This window comes from Ambystoma mexicanum, chromosome 4p, assembly GCF_040938575.1.
Source record: "Ambystoma mexicanum isolate Mex_15411 chromosome 4p, UKY_AmexF1_1, whole genome shotgun sequence".
Classification (NCBI taxonomy): Eukaryota; Metazoa; Chordata; class Amphibia; order Caudata; family Ambystomatidae; genus Ambystoma; species Ambystoma mexicanum.
In genome coordinates, this window is record NC_090927.1 from 845,377,396 (window position 1) to 845,392,441 (window position 15,046).

Here is a 15,046-nt window from a genome sequence, read left to right on the forward strand (position 1 = left end):
TTGCAGTTTTGAAAGGCAATTGAGAAATGGCTCACTTCCTGAACTTGGAGCACAAAAAAGCCTACAGCACCTGGTATTCCCAGGCGGTCTCCCATCCAGGTACTAACGAGGCCCGACACTGCTTAGCTTCCAAGATCAGACGAGATCGGGCGCATTCAGTGTGGTGTGGCCGTAGGCTCTGGTTCTTGTGAGTTTTGTACTTTTAAGCATCTAGTCGGCTAGACCTTGCAGTTTTGAAAGGCAATTGAGAAATGGCTCACTTCCTGAACTTGGAGTACAAAAAAGCCTACAGCACCTGGTATTCCCAGGCGGTCTTCCATCCAGGTACTAACTAGGCCCGACACTGCTTAGCTTCTGAGATCAGACGAGATCAGGCACATTCAGTGTGGTGTGGCCGTAGGCTCTGGGCCTAGTGAGTTTTGTACTATTAAGCATCTAGTCGGCTAGACCTTGCAGTTTTAAAAGGCAATTGAGAAAGGGCTCACTTCCTGAACTTGGAGCACAAAAAAGCCTACAGCACCTGGTATTCCCAGGCGGTCTCCCATCCAGGTACTAACTAGGCCTGACACTGCTTAACTTCCGAGATCAGTCGAGATCGGGTGCATTCAGTGTGGTGTGGCCGTAGGCTCTAGGAATGCTAAGAATATTACTCTTATGCATTTGCATTTAGTAAGCTAAGCCATGCAGCCACTTGCAACATGATACCACGCTCATCGCTCGATCAGGCTCGATCAGGCGAGATATATAAGACTGGTGGGCCCATTCAGGACTCCTATGTCTGGTAGGATAACTTTAATTCATCCATCCTGTGTCTGTTGCAGGGAGGTGGAGAGAACAATCAACACAATAATGGTTTTCTTTCATGCCTCTTGAAGGACTCAATATTCTCTGTACTGCATTACATGTGAAAGTCGATTTATTACCCATGAACACACTACCTGTATGCTAATTCTATGTAAAAAGGTAGCTCCAGCCCTCATGATGTTGTCCAACATTTCCGCTATAAAACGGGATACAATTATTTTGGAAACATACCAAATTTGAAAAATAATTGAGAAGTTGCGCAATTACTAATCATGGAGCACAAAAAAGCCTACAGCACCTGGTATTCCCAGGCAGTCTCCCATCCAGGTACTAACTAGGCCTGACCCTGCTTAGCTTCCGAGATTGGGCACATTCAGTGTGGTGTGGCCGTAGGCTCTGGGCCTAGTGAGTTTTGTACTTTTAAGCATCTAGTCGGCTAGACCTTGCAGTTTTAAAAGGCAATTGAGAAAGGGCTCACTTCCTGAACTTGGAGCACAAAAAAGCCTACAGCACCTGGTATTCCCAGGCGGTCTCCCATCCAGGTACTAACTAGGCCTGACACTGCTTAACTTCCGAGATCAGTCGAGATTGGGCGCATTCAGTGTGGTGTGGCCGTAGGCTCTGGGCCTAGTGAGTTTTGTACTTTTAAGCATCTAGTCGGCTAGACCTTGCAGTTTTGAAAGGCAATTGTGAAATGGCTCACTTCCTGAACTTGGAGCACAAAAAAGCCTACAGCACCTGGTATTCCCAGGTGGTCTCCCATCCAGGTACTAACTAGGCCCGACACTGCTTAGCTTCCGAGATCAGACGAGATCGGGCGCAATCAGTGTGGTGTGGCCGTAGGCTCTGGGCCTAGTGAGTTTTGTACTTTTAAGCATCTAGTCAGCTAGACCTTGCAGTTTTGAAAGGCAATTGAGAAATGGCTCACTTCCTGAACTTGGAGCACAAAAAAGCCTACAGCACCTGGTATTCCCAGGCGGTCTCCCATCCAGGTACTAACGAGGCCCGACACTGCTTAGCTTCCGAGATCAGACGAGATCGGGCGCAATTAGTGTGGTGTGGCCGTAGGCTCTGGGCCTAGTGAGTTTTGTACTTTTAAGCATCTAGTCAGCTAGACCTTGCAATTTTGAAAGGCAATTGAGAAATGGCTCACTTCCTGAACTTGGAGCACAAAAAAGCCTACAGCACCTGGTATTCCCAGGCGGTCTCCCATCCAGGTACTAACTAGGCCCGACCCTGCTTAGCTTCCGAGATCGGGCGCATTCAGTGTGGTGTGGCCGTAGGCTCTGGGCCTAGTGAGTTTTGTACTTTTAAGCATCTAGTCGGCTAGACCTTGCAGTTTTGAAAGGCAATTGTGAAATGGCTCACTTCCTGAACTTGGAGCACAAAAAAGCCTACAGCACCTGGTATTCCCAGGTGGTCTCCCATCCAGGTACTAACTAGGCCCGACACTGCTTAGCTTCCGAGATCAGACGAGATCGGGCGCATTCAGTGTGGTGTGGCCGTAGGCTCTGGGCCTAGTGAGTTTTGTACTTTTAAGCATCTAGTCGGCTAGACCTTGCAGTTTTGAGAGGCAATTGAGAAATGGCTCACTTCCTGAACTTGGAGTACAAAAAAGCCTACAGCACCTGGTATTCCCAGGCGGTCTCCCATCCAGGTACTAACTAGGCCCGACACTGCTTAGCTTCTGAGATCAGACGAGATCAGGCGCATTCAGTGTGGTGTGGCCGTAGGCTCTGGGCCTAGTGAGTGTTGTACTTTTAAGCATCTAGTCGGCTAGACCTTGCAGTTTTAAAAGGCAATTGAGAAAGGGCTCACTTCCTGAACTTGGAGCACAAAAAAGCCTACAGCACCTGGTATTCCCAGGCGGTCTCCCATCCAGGTACTAACTAGGCCTGACACTGCTTAACTTCCGAGATCAGACGAGATCGGGTGCATTCAGTGTGGTGTGGCCGTAGGCTCTAGGAATGCTAAGAATATTACTCTTATGCATTTGCATTTAGTAAGCTAAGCCATGCAGCCACTTGCAACATGATACCACGCTCATCGCTCGATCAGGCTCGATCAGGCGAGATATATAAGACTGGTGGGCCCATTCAGGACTCCTATGTCTGGTAGGATAACTTTAATTCATCCATCCTGTGTCTGTTGCAGGGAGGTGGAGAGAACAATCAACACAATAATGGTTTTCTTTCATGCCTCTTGAAGGACTCAATATTCTCTGTACTGCATTACATGTGAAAGTCGATTTATTACCCATGAACACACTACCTGTATGCTAATTCTATGTAAAAAGGTAGCTCCAGCCCTCATGATGTTGTCCAACATTTCCGCTATAAAACGGGATACAATTATTTTGGAAACATACCAAATTTGAAAAATAATTGAGAAGTTGCGCAATTACTAATCATGGAGCACAAAAAAGCCTACAGCACCTGGTATTCCCAGGCAGTCTCCCATCCAGGTACTAACTAGGCCTGACCCTGCTTAGTTTCCGAGATCGGGCACATTCAGTGTGGTGTGGCCGTAGGCTCTGGGCCTAGTGAGTTTTGTACTTTTAAGCATCTAGTCGGCTAGACCTTGCAGTTTTGAAAGGCAATTGAGAAATGGCTCACTTCCTGAACTTGGAGCACAAAAAAGCCTACAGCACCTGGTATTCCCAGGTGGTCTCCCATCCAGGTACTAACTAGGCCCGACACTGCTTAGCTTCCGAGATCAGACGAGATCGGGCGCAATCAGTGTGGTGTGGCCGTAGGCTCTGGGCCTAGTGAGTTTTGTACTTTTAAGCATCTAGTCAGCTAGACCTTGCACTTTTGAAAGGCAATTGAGAAATGGCTCACTTCCTGAACTTGGAGCACAAAAAAGCCTACAGCACCTGGTATTCCCAGGCGGTCTCCCATCCAGGTACTAACGAGGCCCGACACTGCTTAGCTTCCGAGAACAGACGAGATCGGGCGCATTCAGTGTGGTGTGGCCGTAGGCTCTGGTTCTTGTGAGTTTTGTACTTTTAAGCATCTAGTCGGCTAGACCTTGCAGTTTTGAAAGGCAATTGAGAAATGGCTCACTTCCTGAACTTGGAGTACAAAAAAGCCTACAGCACCTGGTATTCCCAGGCGGTCTTCCATCCAGGTACTAACTAGGCCCGACACTGCTTAGCTTCTGAGATCAGACGAGATCAGGCACATTCAGTGTGGTGTGGCCGTAGGCTCTGGGCCTAGTGAGTTTTGTACTTTTAAGCATCTAGTCGGCTAGACCTTGCAGTTTTAAAAGGCAATTGAGAAAGGGCTCACTTCCTGAACTTGGAGCACAAAAAAGCCTACAGCACCTGGTATTCCCAGGCGGTCTCCCATCCAGGTACTAACTAGGCATGACACTGCTTAACTTCCGAGATCAGTCGAGATCGGGTGCATTCAGTGTGGTGTGGCCGTAGGCTCTAGGAATGCTAAGAATATTACTCTTATGCATTTGCATTTAGTAAGCTAAGCCATGCAGCCACTTGCAACATGATACCACGCTCATCGCTCGATCAGGCGAGATATATAAGACTGGTGGGCCCATTCAGGACTCCTATGTCTGGTAGGATAACTTTAATTCATCCATCCTGTGTCTGTTGCAGGGAGGTGGAGAGAACAATCAACACAATAATGGTTTTCTTTCATGCCTCTTGAACGACTCAATATTCTCTGTACTGCATTACATGTGAAAGTCGATTTATTACCCATGAACACACTACCTGTATGCTAATTCTATGTAAAAAGGTAGCTCCAGCCCTCATGATGTTGTCCAACATTTCCGCTATAAAACGGGATACAATTATTTTGGAAACATACCAAATTTGAAAAATAATTGAGAAGTTGCGCAATTACTAATCATGGAGCACAAAAAAGCCTACAGCACCTGGTATTCCCAGGCAGTCTCCCATCCAGGTACTAACTAGGCCTGACCCTGCTTAGCTTCCGAGATCGGGCGCATTCAGTGTGGTGTGGCCGAAGGCTCTGGGCCTAGTGAGTTTTGTACTTTTAAGCATCTAGTCGGCTAGACCTTGCAGTTTTGAAAGGCAATTGTGAAATGGCTCACTTCCTGAACTTGGAGCACAAAAAAGCCTACAGCACCTGGTATTCCCAGGCGGTCTCCCATCCAGGTACTAACGAGGCCCGACACTGCTTAGCTTCCGAGATCAGATGAGATCGGGCGCATTCAGTGTGGTGTGGCCGTAGGCTCTGGTTCTTGTGAGTTTTGTACTTTTAAGCATCTAGTCGGCTAGACCTTGCAGTTTTGAAAGGCAATTGAGAAATGGCTCACTTCCTGAACTTGGAGTACAAAAAAGCCTACAGCACCTGGTATTCCCAGGCGGTCTTCCATCCAGGTACTAACTAGGCCCGACACTGCTTAGCTTCTGAGATCAGACGAGATCAGGCACATTCAGTGTGGTGTGGCCGTAGGCTCTGGGCCTACTGAGTTTTGTACTTTTAAGCATCTAGTCGGCTAGACCTTGCAGTTTTAAAAGGCAATTGAGAAAGGGCTCACTTCCTGAACTTGGAGCACAAAAAAGCCTACAGCACCTGGTATTCCCAGGCGGTCTCCCATCCAGGTACTAACTAGGCCTGACACTGCTTAACTTCCGAGATCAGTCGAGATCGGGTGCATTCAGTGTGGTGTGGCCGTAGGCTCTAGGAATGCTAAGAATATTACTCTTATGCATTTGCATTTAGTAAGCTAAGCCATGCAGCCACTTGCAACATGATACCACGCTCATCGCTCGATCAGGCTCGATCAGGCGAGATATATAAGACTGGTGGGCCCATTCAGGACTCCTATGTCTGGTAGGATAACTTTAATTCATCCATCCTGTGTCTGTTGCAGGGAGGTGGAGAGAACAATCAACACAATAATGGTTTTCTTTCATGCCTCTTGAAGGACTCAATATTCTCTGTACTGCATTACATGTGAAAGTCGATTTATTACCCATGAACACACTACCTGTATGCTAATTCTATGTAAAAAGGTAGCTCCAGCCCTCATGATGTTGTCCAACATTTCCGCTATAAAACGGGATACAATTATTTTGGAAACATACCAAATTTGAAAAATAATTGAGAAGTTGCGCAATTACTAATCATGGAGCACAAAAAAGCCTACAGCACCTGGTATTCCCAGGCAGTCTCCCATCCAGGTACTAACTAGGCCTGACCCTGCTTAGCTTCCGAGATCGGGCGCATTCAGTGTGGTGTGGCCGTAGGCTCTGGGCCTAGTGAGTTTTGTACTTTTAAGCATCTAGTCGGCTAGACCTTGCAGTTTTGAAAGGCAATTGTGAAATGGCTCACTTCCTGAACTTGGAGCACAAAAAAGCCTACAGCACCTGGTATTCCCAGGTGGTCTCCCATCCAGGTACTAACTAGGCCCGACACTGCTTAGCTTCCGAGATCAGACGAGATCGGGCGCAATCAGTGTGGTGTGGCCGTAGGCTCTGGGCCTAGTGAGTTTTGTACTTTTAAGCATCTAGTCAGCTAGACCTTGCAGTTTTGAAAGGCAATTGAGAAATGGCTCACTTCCTGAACTTGGAGCACAAAAAAGCCTACAGCACCTGGTATTCCCAGGCGGTCTCCCATCCAGGTACTAACGAGGCCCGACACTGCTTAGCTTCCGAGATCGGGCGCAATCAGTGTGGTGTGGCCGTAGGCTCTGGGCCTAGTGAGTTTTGTACTTTTAAGCATCTAGTCAGCTAGACCTTGCAATTTTGAAAGGCAATTGAGAAATGGCTCACTTCCTGAACTTGGAGCACAAAAAAGCCTACAGCACCTGGTATTCCCAGGCGGTCTCCCATCCAGGTACTAACGAGGCCCGACACTGCTTAGCTTCCGAGATCAGACGAGATCGGGCGCATTCAGTGTGGTGTGGCCGTAGGCTCTGGTTCTTGTGAGTTTTGTACTTTTAAGCATCTAGTCGGCTAGACCTTGCAGTTTTGAAAGGCAATTGAGAAATGGCTCACTTCCTGAACTTGGAGTACAAAAAAGCCTACAGCACCTGGTATTCCCAGGCGGTCTTCCATCCAGGTACTAACTAGGCCCGACACTGCTTAGCTTCTGAGATCAGACGAGATCAGGCACATTCAGTGTGGTGTGGCCGTAGGCTCTGGGCCTACTGAGTTTTGTACTTTTAAGCATCTAGTCGGCTAGACCTTGCAGTTTTAAAAGGCAATTGAGAAAGGGCTCACTTCCTGAACTTGGAGCACAAAAAAGCCTACAGCACCTGGTATTCCCAGGCGGTCTCCCATCCAGGTACTAACTAGGCCTGACACTGCTTAACTTCCGAGATCAGTCGAGATCGGGTGCATTCAGTGTGGTGTGGCCGTAGGCTCTAGGAATGCTAAGAATATTACTCTTATGCATTTGCATTTAGTAAGCTAAGCCATGCAGCCACTTGCAACATGATACCACGCTCATCGCTCGATCAGCGCTCGATCAGGCTCGATCAGGCGAGATATATAAGACTGGTGGGCCCATTCAGGACTCCTATGTCTGGTAGGATAACTTTAATTCATCCATCCTGTGTCTGTTGCAGGGAGGTGGAGAGAACAATCAACACAATAATGGTTTTCTTTCATGCCTCTTGAAGGACTCAATATTCTCTGTACTGCATTACATGTGAAAGTTGATTTATTACCCATGAACACACTACCTGTATGCTAATTCTATGTAAAAAGGTAGCTCCAGCCCTCATGATGTTGTCCAACATTTCCGCTATAAAACGGGATACAATTATTTTGGAAACATACCAAATTTGAAAAATAATTGAGAAGTTGCGCAATTACTAATCATGGAGCACAAAAAAAGCCTACAGCACCTGGTATTCCCAGGCAGTCTCCCATCCAGGTACTAACTAGGCCCGACCCTGCTTAGCTTCCGAGATCGGGCGCATTCAGTGTGGTGTGGCCGTAGGCTCTGGGCCTAGTGAGTTTGTACTTTTAAGCATCTAGTCGGCTAGACCTTGCAGTTTTGAAAGGCAATTGTGAAATGGCTCACTTCCTGAACTTGGAGCACAAAAAAGCCTACAGCACCTGGTATTCCCAGGTGGTCTCCCATCCAGGTACTAACTAGGCCCGACACTGCTTAGCTTCCGAGATCAGACGAGATCGGGCGCAATCAGTGTGGTGTGGCCGTAGGCTCTGGGCCTAGTGAGTTTTGTACTTTTAAGCATCTAGTCAGCTAGACCTTGCAGTTTTGAAAGGCAATTGAGAAATGGCTCACTTCCTGAACTTGGAGCACAAAAAAGCCTACAGCACCTGGTATTCCCAGGCGGTCTCCCATCCAGGTACTAACGAGGCCCGACACTGCTTAGCTTCCAAGATCAGACGAGATCGGGCGCATTCAGTGTGGTGTGGCCGTAGGCTCTGGTTCTTGTGAGTTTTGTACTTTTAAGCATCTAGTCGGCTAGACCTTGCAGTTTTGAAAGGCAATTGAGAAATGGCTCACTTCCTGAACTTGGAGTACAAAAAAGCCTACAGCACCTGGTATTCCCAGGCGGTCTTCCATCCAGGTACTAACTAGTCCCGACACTGCTTAGCTTCTGAGATCAGACGAGATCAGGCACATTCAGTGTGGTGTGGCCGTAGGCTCTGGGCCTAGTGAGTTTTGTACTATTAAGCATCTAGTCGGCTAGACCTTGCAGTTTTAAAAGGCAATTGAGAAAGGGCTCACTTCCTGAACTTGGAGCACAAAAAAGCCTACAGCACCTGGTATTCCCAGGCGGTCTCCCATCCAGGTACTAACTAGGCCTGACACTGCTTAACTTCCGAGATCAGTCGAGATCGGGTGCATTCAGTGTGGTGTGGCCGTAGGCTCTAGGAATGCTAAGAATATTACTCTTATGCATTTGCATTTAGTAAGCTAAGCCATGCAGCCACTTGCAACATGATACCACGCTCATCGCTCGATCAGGCTCGATCAGGCGAGATATATAAGACTGGTGGGCCCATTCAGGACTCCTATGTCTGGTAGGATAACTTTAATTCATCCATCCTGTGTCTGTTGCAGGGAGGTGGAGAGAACAATCAACACAATAATGGTTTTCTTTCATGCCTCTTGAAGGACTCAATATTCTCTGTACTGCATTACATGTGAAAGTCGATTTATTACCCATGAACACACTACCTGTATGCTAATTCTATGTAAAAAGGTAGCTCCAGCCCTCATGATGTTGTCCAACATTTCCGCTATAAAACGGGATACAATTATTTTGGAAACATACCAAATTTGAAAAATAATTGAGAAGTTGCGCAATTACTAATCATGGAGCACAAAAAAGCCTACAGCACCTGGTATTCCCAGGCAGTCTCCCATCCAGGTACTAACTAGGCCTGACCCTGCTTAGCTTCCGAGATTGGGCACATTCAGTGTGGTGTGGCCGTAGGCTCTGGGCCTAGTGAGTTTTGTACTTTTAAGCATCTAGTCGGCTAGACCTTGCAGTTTTAAAAGGCAATTGAGAAAGGGCTCACTTCCTGAACTTGGAGCACAAAAAAGCCTACAGCACCTGGTATTCCCAGGCGGTCTCCCATCCAGGTACTAACTAGGCCTGACACTGCTTAACTTCCGAGATCAGTCGAGATTGGGCGCATTCAGTGTGGTGTGGCCGTAGGCTCTGGGCCTAGTGAGTTTTGTACTTTTAAGCATCTAGTCGGCTAGACCTTGCAGTTTTGAAAGGCAATTGTGAAATGGCTCACTTCCTGAACTTGGAGCACAAAAAAGCCTACAGCACCTGGTATTCCCAGGTGGTCTCCCATCCAGGTACTAACTAGGCCCGACACTGCTTAGCTTCCGAGATCAGACGAGATCGGGCGCAATCAGTGTGGTGTGGCCGTAGGCTCTGGGCCTAGTGAGTTTTGTACTTTTAAGCATCTAGTCAGCTAGACCTTGCAGTTTTGAAAGGCAATTGAGAAATGGCTCACTTCCTGAACTTGGAGCACAAAAAAGCCTACAGCACCTGGTATTCCCAGGCGGTCTCCCATCCAGGTACTAACGAGGCCCGACACTGCTTAGCTTCCGAGATCAGACGAGATCGGGCGCAATTAGTGTGGTGTGGCCGTAGGCTCTGGGCCTAGTGAGTTTTGTACTTTTAAGCATCTAGTCGGCTAGACCTTGCAGTTTTGAAAGGCAATTGTGAAATGGCTCACTTCCTGAACTTGGAGCACAAAAAAGCCTACAGCACCTGGTATTCCCAGGTGGTCTCCCATCCAGGTACTAACTAGGCCCGACACTGCTTAGCTTCCGAGATCAGACGAGATCGGGCGCATTCAGTGTGGTGTGGCCGTAGGCTCTGGGCCTAGTGAGTTTTGTACTTTTAAGCATCTAGTCGGCTAGACCTTGCAGTTTTGAGAGGCAATTGAGAAATGGCTCACTTCCTGAACTTGGAGTACAAAAAAGCCTACAGCACCTGGTATTCCCAGGCGGTCTCCCATCCAGGTACTAACTAGGCCCGACACTGCTTAGCTTCTGAGATCAGACGAGATCAGGCGCATTCAGTGTGGTGTGGCCGTAGGCTCTGGGCCTAGTGAGTGTTGTACTTTTAAGCATCTAGTCGGCTAGACCTTGCAGTTTTAAAAGGCAATTGAGAAAGGGCTCACTTCCTGAACTTGGAGCACAAAAAAGCCTACAGCACCTGGTATTCCCAGGCGGTCTCCCATCCAGGTACTAACTAGGCCTGACACTGCTTAACTTCCGAGATCAGACGAGATCGGGTGCATTCAGTGTGGTGTGGCCGTAGGCTCTAGGAATGCTAAGAATATTACTCTTATGCATTTGCATTTAGTAAGCTAAGCCATGCAGCCACTTGCAACATGATACCACGCTCATCGCTCGATCAGGCTCGATCAGGCGAGATATATAAGACTGGTGGGCCCATTCAGGACTCCTATGTCTGGTAGGATAACTTTAATTCATCCATCCTGTGTCTGTTGCAGGGAGGTGGAGAGAACAATCAACACAATAATGGTTTTCTTTCATGCCTCTTGAAGGACTCAATATTCTCTGTACTGCATTACATGTGAAAGTCGATTTATTACCCATGAACACACTACCTGTATGCTAATTCTATGTAAAAAGGTAGCTCCAGCCCTCATGATGTTGTCCAACATTTCCGCTATAAAACGGGATACAATTATTTTGGAAACATACCAAATTTGAAAAATAATTGAGAAGTTGCGCAATTACTAATCATGGAGCACAAAAAAGCCTACAGCACCTGGTATTCCCAGGCAGTCTCCCATCCAGGTACTAACTAGGCCTGACCCTGCTTAGTTTCCGAGATCGGGCACATTCAGTGTGGTGTGGCCGTAGGCTCTGGGCCTAGTGAGTTTTGTACTTTTAAGCATCTAGTCGGCTAGACCTTGCAGTTTTGAAAGGCAATTGAGAAATGGCTCACTTCCTGAACTTGGAGCACAAAAAAGCCTACAGCACCTGGTATTCCCAGGTGGTCTCCCATCCAGGTACTAACTAGGCCCGACACTGCTTAGCTTCCGAGATCAGACGAGATCGGGCGCAATCAGTGTGGTGTGGCCGTAGGCTCTGGGCCTAGTGAGTTTTGTACTTTTAAGCATCTAGTCAGCTAGACCTTGCACTTTTGAAAGGCAATTGAGAAATGGCTCACTTCCTGAACTTGGAGCACAAAAAAGCCTACAGCACCTGGTATTCCCAGGCGGTCTCCCATCCAGGTACTAACGAGGCCCGACACTGCTTAGCTTCCGAGAACAGACGAGATCGGGCGCATTCAGTGTGGTGTGGCCGTAGGCTCTGGTTCTTGTGAGTTTTGTACTTTTAAGCATCTAGTCGGCTAGACCTTGCAGTTTTGAAAGGCAATTGAGAAATGGCTCACTTCCTGAACTTGGAGTACAAAAAAGCCTACAGCACCTGGTATTCCCAGGCGGTCTTCCATCCAGGTACTAACTAGGCCCGACACTGCTTAGCTTCTGAGATCAGACGAGATCAGGCACATTCAGTGTGGTGTGGCCGTAGGCTCTGGGCCTACTGAGTTTTGTACTTTTAAGCATCTAGTCGGCTAGACCTTGCAGTTTTAAAAGGCAATTGAGAAAGGGCTCACTTCCTGAACTTGGAGCACAAAAAAGCCTACAGCACCTGGTATTCCCAGGCGGTCTCCCATCCAGGTACTAACTAGGCCTGACACTGCTTAACTTCCGAGATCAGTCGAGATCGGGTGCATTCAGTGTGGTGTGGCCGTAGGCTCTAGGAATGCTAAGAATATTACTCTTATGCATTTGCATTTAGTAAGCTAAGCCATGCAGCCACTTGCAACATGATACCACGCTCATCGCTCGATCAGCGCTCGATCAGGCTCGATCAGGCGAGATATATAAGACTGGTGGGCCCATTCAGGACTCCTATGTCTGGTAGGATAACTTTAATTCATCCATCCTGTGTCTGTTGCAGGGAGGTGGAGAGAACAATCAACACAATAATGGTTTTCTTTCATGCCTCTTGAAGGACTCAATATTCTCTGTACTGCATTACATGTGAAAGTTGATTTATTACCCATGAACACACTACCTGTATGCTAATTCTATGTAAAAAGGTAGCTCCAGCCCTCATGATGTTGTCCAACATTTCCGCTATAAAACGGGATACAATTATTTTGGAAACATACCAAATTTGAAAAATAATTGAGAAGTTGCGCAATTACTAATCATGGAGCACAAAAAAAGCCTACAGCACCTGGTATTCCCAGGCAGTCTCCCATCCAGGTACTAACTAGGCCCGACCCTGCTTAGCTTCCGAGATCGGGCGCATTCAGTGTGGTGTGGCCGTAGGCTCTGGGCCTAGTGAGTTTGTACTTTTAAGCATCTAGTCGGCTAGACCTTGCAGTTTTGAAAGGCAATTGTGAAATGGCTCACTTCCTGAACTTGGAGCACAAAAAAGCCTACAGCACCTGGTATTCCCAGGTGGTCTCCCATCCAGGTACTAACTAGGCCCGACACTGCTTAGCTTCCGAGATCAGACGAGATCGGGCGCAATCAGTGTGGTGTGGCCGTAGGCTCTGGGCCTAGTGAGTTTTGTACTTTTAAGCATCTAGTCAGCTAGACCTTGCAGTTTTGAAAGGCAATTGAGAAATGGCTCACTTCCTGAACTTGGAGCACAAAAAAGCCTACAGCACCTGGTATTCCCAGGCGGTCTCCCATCCAGGTACTAACGAGGCCCGACACTGCTTAGCTTCCAAGATCAGACGAGATCGGGCGCATTCAGTGTGGTGTGGCCGTAGGCTCTGGTTCTTGTGAGTTTTGTACTTTTAAGCATCTAGTCGGCTAGACCTTGCAGTTTTGAAAGGCAATTGAGAAATGGCTCACTTCCTGAACTTGGAGTACAAAAAAGCCTACAGCACCTGGTATTCCCAGGCGGTCTTCCATCCAGGTACTAACTAGGCCCGACACTGCTTAGCTTCTGAGATCAGACGAGATCAGGCACATTCAGTGTGGTGTGGCCGTAGGCTCTGGGCCTAGTGAGTTTTGTACTATTAAGCATCTAGTCGGCTAGACCTTGCAGTTTTAAAAGGCAATTGAGAAAGGGCTCACTTCCTGAACTTGGAGCACAAAAAAGCCTACAGCACCTGGTATTCCCAGGCGGTCTCCCATCCAGGTACTAACTAGGCCTGACACTGCTTAACTTCCGAGATCAGTCGAGATCGGGTGCATTCAGTGTGGTGTGGCCGTAGGCTCTAGGAATGCTAAGAATATTACTCTTATGCATTTGCATTTAGTAAGCTAAGCCATGCAGCCACTTGCAACATGATACCACGCTCATCGCTCGATCAGGCTCGATCAGGCGAGATATATAAGACTGGTGGGCCCATTCAGGACTCCTATGTCTGGTAGGATAACTTTAATTCATCCATCCTGTGTCTGTTGCAGGGAGGTGGAGAGAACAATCAACACAATAATGGTTTTCTTTCATGCCTCTTGAAGGACTCAATATTCTCTGTACTGCATTACATGTGAAAGTCGATTTATTACCCATGAACACACTACCTGTATGCTAATTCTATGTAAAAAGGTAGCTCCAGCCCTCATGATGTTGTCCAACATTTCCGCTATAAAACGGGATACAATTATTTTGGAAACATACCAAATTTGAAAAATAATTGAGAAGTTGCGCAATTACTAATCATGGAGCACAAAAAAGCCTACAGCACCTGGTATTCCCAGGCAGTCTCCCATCCAGGTACTAACTAGGCCTGACCCTGCTTAGCTTCCGAGATTGGGCACATTCAGTGTGGTGTGGCCGTAGGCTCTGGGCCTAGTGAGTTTTGTACTTTTAAGCATCTAGTCGGCTAGACCTTGCAGTTTTAAAAGGCAATTGAGAAAGGGCTCACTTCCTGAACTTGGAGCACAAAAAAGCCTACAGCACCTGGTATTCCCAGGCGGTCTCCCATCCAGGTACTAACTAGGCCTGACACTGCTTAACTTCCGAGATCAGTCGAGATTGGGCGCATTCAGTGTGGTGTGGCCGTAGGCTCTGGGCCTAGTGAGTTTTGTACTTTTAAGCATCTAGTCGGCTAGACCTTGCAGTTTTGAAAGGCAATTGTGAAATGGCTCACTTCCTGAACTTGGAGCACAAAAAAGCCTACAGCACCTGGTATTCCCAGGTGGTCTCCCATCCAGGTACTAACTAGGCCCGACACTGCTTAGCTTCCGAGATCAGACGAGATCGGGCGCAATCAGTGTGGTGTGGCCGTAGGCTCTGGGCCTAGTGAGTTTTGTACTTTTAAGCATCTAGTCAGCTAGACCTTGCAGTTTTGAAAGGCAATTGAGAAATGGCTCACTTCCTGAACTTGGAGCACAAAAAAGCCTACAGCACCTGGTATTCCCAGGCGGTCTCCCATCCAGGTACTAACGAGGCCCGACACTGCTTAGCTTCCGAGATCAGACGAGATCGGGCGCAATTAGTGTGGTGTGGCCGTAGGCTCTGGGCCTAGTGAGTTTTGTACTTTTAAGCATCTAGTCAGCTAGACCTTGCAATTTTGAAAGGCAATTGAGAAATGGCTCACTTCCTGAACTTGGAGCACAAAAAAGCCTACAGCACCTGGTATTCCCAGGCGGTCTCCCATCCAGGTACTAACTAGGCCCGACCCTGCTTAGCTTCCGAGATCGGGCGCATTCAGTGTGGTGTGGCCGTAGGCTCTGGGCCTAGTGAGTTTTGTACTTTTAAGCATCTAGTCGGCTAGACCTTGCAGTTTTGAAAGG

At 47.6% G+C, this 15,046-nt stretch overlaps 41 non-coding genes and 12 pseudogenes across 41 annotated transcripts; all 53 read right to left on the reverse strand.

Annotated features, from left to right (window-relative positions):
* Positions 1 to 58: 58 nt before the first annotated feature.
* LOC138464823 (5S ribosomal RNA) lies at positions 59 to 177 on the reverse strand. Its single transcript, XR_011267400.1, has one exon. It is a non-coding gene; the product is annotated as a 5S ribosomal RNA (ribosomal RNA).
* A 106-nt stretch (positions 178 to 283) lies between these two features.
* LOC138464454 (5S ribosomal RNA) lies at positions 284 to 402 on the reverse strand. Its single transcript, XR_011267033.1, has one exon. It is a non-coding gene; the product is annotated as a 5S ribosomal RNA (ribosomal RNA).
* Positions 403 to 508: 106 nt separating this feature from the next.
* On the reverse strand, positions 509 to 627 carry LOC138464071 (5S ribosomal RNA). The gene has a single exon (XR_011266654.1). It is a non-coding gene; the product is annotated as a 5S ribosomal RNA (ribosomal RNA).
* Positions 628 to 1,090: 463 nt separating this feature from the next.
* On the reverse strand, positions 1,091 to 1,199 carry LOC138459777 (5S ribosomal RNA; annotated as a pseudogene).
* Positions 1,200 to 1,305: 106 nt separating this feature from the next.
* On the reverse strand, positions 1,306 to 1,424 carry LOC138455343 (5S ribosomal RNA). Its single transcript, XR_011261978.1, has one exon. It is a non-coding gene; the product is annotated as a 5S ribosomal RNA (ribosomal RNA).
* A 106-nt stretch (positions 1,425 to 1,530) lies between these two features.
* On the reverse strand, positions 1,531 to 1,649 carry LOC138460781 (5S ribosomal RNA). Its single transcript, XR_011263446.1, has one exon. It is a non-coding gene; the product is annotated as a 5S ribosomal RNA (ribosomal RNA).
* A 106-nt stretch (positions 1,650 to 1,755) lies between these two features.
* Positions 1,756 to 1,874, reverse strand: LOC138454057 (5S ribosomal RNA). The gene has a single exon (XR_011260750.1). It is a non-coding gene; the product is annotated as a 5S ribosomal RNA (ribosomal RNA).
* Positions 1,875 to 1,980: 106 nt separating this feature from the next.
* On the reverse strand, positions 1,981 to 2,089 carry LOC138456135 (5S ribosomal RNA; annotated as a pseudogene).
* Positions 2,090 to 2,195: 106 nt separating this feature from the next.
* LOC138461451 (5S ribosomal RNA) lies at positions 2,196 to 2,314 on the reverse strand. Its single transcript, XR_011264066.1, has one exon. It is a non-coding gene; the product is annotated as a 5S ribosomal RNA (ribosomal RNA).
* Positions 2,315 to 2,420: 106 nt separating this feature from the next.
* LOC138457287 (5S ribosomal RNA) lies at positions 2,421 to 2,539 on the reverse strand. Its single transcript, XR_011262217.1, has one exon. It is a non-coding gene; the product is annotated as a 5S ribosomal RNA (ribosomal RNA).
* Positions 2,540 to 2,645: 106 nt separating this feature from the next.
* Positions 2,646 to 2,764, reverse strand: LOC138461654 (5S ribosomal RNA). Its single transcript, XR_011264263.1, has one exon. It is a non-coding gene; the product is annotated as a 5S ribosomal RNA (ribosomal RNA).
* A 463-nt stretch (positions 2,765 to 3,227) lies between these two features.
* On the reverse strand, positions 3,228 to 3,336 carry LOC138459084 (5S ribosomal RNA; annotated as a pseudogene).
* Positions 3,337 to 3,442: 106 nt separating this feature from the next.
* Positions 3,443 to 3,561, reverse strand: LOC138460782 (5S ribosomal RNA). Its single transcript, XR_011263447.1, has one exon. It is a non-coding gene; the product is annotated as a 5S ribosomal RNA (ribosomal RNA).
* Positions 3,562 to 3,667: 106 nt separating this feature from the next.
* LOC138465009 (5S ribosomal RNA) lies at positions 3,668 to 3,786 on the reverse strand. The gene has a single exon (XR_011267585.1). It is a non-coding gene; the product is annotated as a 5S ribosomal RNA (ribosomal RNA).
* A 106-nt stretch (positions 3,787 to 3,892) lies between these two features.
* On the reverse strand, positions 3,893 to 4,011 carry LOC138464455 (5S ribosomal RNA). The gene has a single exon (XR_011267034.1). It is a non-coding gene; the product is annotated as a 5S ribosomal RNA (ribosomal RNA).
* A 106-nt stretch (positions 4,012 to 4,117) lies between these two features.
* On the reverse strand, positions 4,118 to 4,236 carry LOC138455057 (5S ribosomal RNA). The gene has a single exon (XR_011261702.1). It is a non-coding gene; the product is annotated as a 5S ribosomal RNA (ribosomal RNA).
* A 453-nt stretch (positions 4,237 to 4,689) lies between these two features.
* Positions 4,690 to 4,798, reverse strand: LOC138459299 (5S ribosomal RNA; annotated as a pseudogene).
* Positions 4,799 to 4,904: 106 nt separating this feature from the next.
* On the reverse strand, positions 4,905 to 5,023 carry LOC138461037 (5S ribosomal RNA). Its single transcript, XR_011263681.1, has one exon. It is a non-coding gene; the product is annotated as a 5S ribosomal RNA (ribosomal RNA).
* A 106-nt stretch (positions 5,024 to 5,129) lies between these two features.
* On the reverse strand, positions 5,130 to 5,248 carry LOC138464457 (5S ribosomal RNA). Its single transcript, XR_011267037.1, has one exon. It is a non-coding gene; the product is annotated as a 5S ribosomal RNA (ribosomal RNA).
* Positions 5,249 to 5,354: 106 nt separating this feature from the next.
* LOC138464072 (5S ribosomal RNA) lies at positions 5,355 to 5,473 on the reverse strand. Its single transcript, XR_011266655.1, has one exon. It is a non-coding gene; the product is annotated as a 5S ribosomal RNA (ribosomal RNA).
* A 463-nt stretch (positions 5,474 to 5,936) lies between these two features.
* LOC138458476 (5S ribosomal RNA) lies at positions 5,937 to 6,045 on the reverse strand (annotated as a pseudogene).
* Positions 6,046 to 6,151: 106 nt separating this feature from the next.
* LOC138460783 (5S ribosomal RNA) lies at positions 6,152 to 6,270 on the reverse strand. The gene has a single exon (XR_011263448.1). It is a non-coding gene; the product is annotated as a 5S ribosomal RNA (ribosomal RNA).
* Positions 6,271 to 6,376: 106 nt separating this feature from the next.
* On the reverse strand, positions 6,377 to 6,485 carry LOC138456296 (5S ribosomal RNA; annotated as a pseudogene).
* A 106-nt stretch (positions 6,486 to 6,591) lies between these two features.
* On the reverse strand, positions 6,592 to 6,710 carry LOC138462370 (5S ribosomal RNA). Its single transcript, XR_011264970.1, has one exon. It is a non-coding gene; the product is annotated as a 5S ribosomal RNA (ribosomal RNA).
* A 106-nt stretch (positions 6,711 to 6,816) lies between these two features.
* Positions 6,817 to 6,935, reverse strand: LOC138464458 (5S ribosomal RNA). Its single transcript, XR_011267038.1, has one exon. It is a non-coding gene; the product is annotated as a 5S ribosomal RNA (ribosomal RNA).
* A 106-nt stretch (positions 6,936 to 7,041) lies between these two features.
* LOC138464073 (5S ribosomal RNA) lies at positions 7,042 to 7,160 on the reverse strand. The gene has a single exon (XR_011266656.1). It is a non-coding gene; the product is annotated as a 5S ribosomal RNA (ribosomal RNA).
* Positions 7,161 to 7,635: 475 nt separating this feature from the next.
* LOC138457377 (5S ribosomal RNA) lies at positions 7,636 to 7,744 on the reverse strand (annotated as a pseudogene).
* Positions 7,745 to 7,849: 105 nt separating this feature from the next.
* LOC138460784 (5S ribosomal RNA) lies at positions 7,850 to 7,968 on the reverse strand. Its single transcript, XR_011263449.1, has one exon. It is a non-coding gene; the product is annotated as a 5S ribosomal RNA (ribosomal RNA).
* A 106-nt stretch (positions 7,969 to 8,074) lies between these two features.
* LOC138464824 (5S ribosomal RNA) lies at positions 8,075 to 8,193 on the reverse strand. The gene has a single exon (XR_011267401.1). It is a non-coding gene; the product is annotated as a 5S ribosomal RNA (ribosomal RNA).
* Positions 8,194 to 8,299: 106 nt separating this feature from the next.
* LOC138455167 (5S ribosomal RNA) lies at positions 8,300 to 8,418 on the reverse strand. Its single transcript, XR_011261810.1, has one exon. It is a non-coding gene; the product is annotated as a 5S ribosomal RNA (ribosomal RNA).
* Positions 8,419 to 8,524: 106 nt separating this feature from the next.
* Positions 8,525 to 8,643, reverse strand: LOC138464076 (5S ribosomal RNA). The gene has a single exon (XR_011266658.1). It is a non-coding gene; the product is annotated as a 5S ribosomal RNA (ribosomal RNA).
* A 463-nt stretch (positions 8,644 to 9,106) lies between these two features.
* On the reverse strand, positions 9,107 to 9,215 carry LOC138459778 (5S ribosomal RNA; annotated as a pseudogene).
* Positions 9,216 to 9,321: 106 nt separating this feature from the next.
* On the reverse strand, positions 9,322 to 9,440 carry LOC138455344 (5S ribosomal RNA). The gene has a single exon (XR_011261979.1). It is a non-coding gene; the product is annotated as a 5S ribosomal RNA (ribosomal RNA).
* A 106-nt stretch (positions 9,441 to 9,546) lies between these two features.
* LOC138460785 (5S ribosomal RNA) lies at positions 9,547 to 9,665 on the reverse strand. Its single transcript, XR_011263450.1, has one exon. It is a non-coding gene; the product is annotated as a 5S ribosomal RNA (ribosomal RNA).
* A 106-nt stretch (positions 9,666 to 9,771) lies between these two features.
* Positions 9,772 to 9,890, reverse strand: LOC138454058 (5S ribosomal RNA). The gene has a single exon (XR_011260751.1). It is a non-coding gene; the product is annotated as a 5S ribosomal RNA (ribosomal RNA).
* A 106-nt stretch (positions 9,891 to 9,996) lies between these two features.
* Positions 9,997 to 10,115, reverse strand: LOC138461463 (5S ribosomal RNA). The gene has a single exon (XR_011264079.1). It is a non-coding gene; the product is annotated as a 5S ribosomal RNA (ribosomal RNA).
* Positions 10,116 to 10,221: 106 nt separating this feature from the next.
* On the reverse strand, positions 10,222 to 10,340 carry LOC138457299 (5S ribosomal RNA). The gene has a single exon (XR_011262219.1). It is a non-coding gene; the product is annotated as a 5S ribosomal RNA (ribosomal RNA).
* A 106-nt stretch (positions 10,341 to 10,446) lies between these two features.
* On the reverse strand, positions 10,447 to 10,565 carry LOC138461655 (5S ribosomal RNA). Its single transcript, XR_011264264.1, has one exon. It is a non-coding gene; the product is annotated as a 5S ribosomal RNA (ribosomal RNA).
* Positions 10,566 to 11,028: 463 nt separating this feature from the next.
* LOC138459085 (5S ribosomal RNA) lies at positions 11,029 to 11,137 on the reverse strand (annotated as a pseudogene).
* Positions 11,138 to 11,243: 106 nt separating this feature from the next.
* On the reverse strand, positions 11,244 to 11,362 carry LOC138460786 (5S ribosomal RNA). The gene has a single exon (XR_011263451.1). It is a non-coding gene; the product is annotated as a 5S ribosomal RNA (ribosomal RNA).
* Positions 11,363 to 11,468: 106 nt separating this feature from the next.
* LOC138465011 (5S ribosomal RNA) lies at positions 11,469 to 11,587 on the reverse strand. The gene has a single exon (XR_011267587.1). It is a non-coding gene; the product is annotated as a 5S ribosomal RNA (ribosomal RNA).
* A 106-nt stretch (positions 11,588 to 11,693) lies between these two features.
* LOC138464459 (5S ribosomal RNA) lies at positions 11,694 to 11,812 on the reverse strand. Its single transcript, XR_011267039.1, has one exon. It is a non-coding gene; the product is annotated as a 5S ribosomal RNA (ribosomal RNA).
* Positions 11,813 to 11,918: 106 nt separating this feature from the next.
* Positions 11,919 to 12,037, reverse strand: LOC138464077 (5S ribosomal RNA). Its single transcript, XR_011266659.1, has one exon. It is a non-coding gene; the product is annotated as a 5S ribosomal RNA (ribosomal RNA).
* A 475-nt stretch (positions 12,038 to 12,512) lies between these two features.
* LOC138457378 (5S ribosomal RNA) lies at positions 12,513 to 12,621 on the reverse strand (annotated as a pseudogene).
* Positions 12,622 to 12,726: 105 nt separating this feature from the next.
* LOC138460788 (5S ribosomal RNA) lies at positions 12,727 to 12,845 on the reverse strand. Its single transcript, XR_011263452.1, has one exon. It is a non-coding gene; the product is annotated as a 5S ribosomal RNA (ribosomal RNA).
* A 106-nt stretch (positions 12,846 to 12,951) lies between these two features.
* Positions 12,952 to 13,070, reverse strand: LOC138464826 (5S ribosomal RNA). Its single transcript, XR_011267403.1, has one exon. It is a non-coding gene; the product is annotated as a 5S ribosomal RNA (ribosomal RNA).
* A 106-nt stretch (positions 13,071 to 13,176) lies between these two features.
* On the reverse strand, positions 13,177 to 13,295 carry LOC138464460 (5S ribosomal RNA). The gene has a single exon (XR_011267040.1). It is a non-coding gene; the product is annotated as a 5S ribosomal RNA (ribosomal RNA).
* Positions 13,296 to 13,401: 106 nt separating this feature from the next.
* Positions 13,402 to 13,520, reverse strand: LOC138464078 (5S ribosomal RNA). Its single transcript, XR_011266660.1, has one exon. It is a non-coding gene; the product is annotated as a 5S ribosomal RNA (ribosomal RNA).
* A 463-nt stretch (positions 13,521 to 13,983) lies between these two features.
* LOC138459779 (5S ribosomal RNA) lies at positions 13,984 to 14,092 on the reverse strand (annotated as a pseudogene).
* Positions 14,093 to 14,198: 106 nt separating this feature from the next.
* LOC138455345 (5S ribosomal RNA) lies at positions 14,199 to 14,317 on the reverse strand. Its single transcript, XR_011261980.1, has one exon. It is a non-coding gene; the product is annotated as a 5S ribosomal RNA (ribosomal RNA).
* A 106-nt stretch (positions 14,318 to 14,423) lies between these two features.
* On the reverse strand, positions 14,424 to 14,542 carry LOC138460789 (5S ribosomal RNA). The gene has a single exon (XR_011263453.1). It is a non-coding gene; the product is annotated as a 5S ribosomal RNA (ribosomal RNA).
* Positions 14,543 to 14,648: 106 nt separating this feature from the next.
* LOC138454059 (5S ribosomal RNA) lies at positions 14,649 to 14,767 on the reverse strand. Its single transcript, XR_011260752.1, has one exon. It is a non-coding gene; the product is annotated as a 5S ribosomal RNA (ribosomal RNA).
* Positions 14,768 to 14,873: 106 nt separating this feature from the next.
* LOC138456136 (5S ribosomal RNA) lies at positions 14,874 to 14,982 on the reverse strand (annotated as a pseudogene).
* Positions 14,983 to 15,046: the final 64 nt, after the last annotated feature.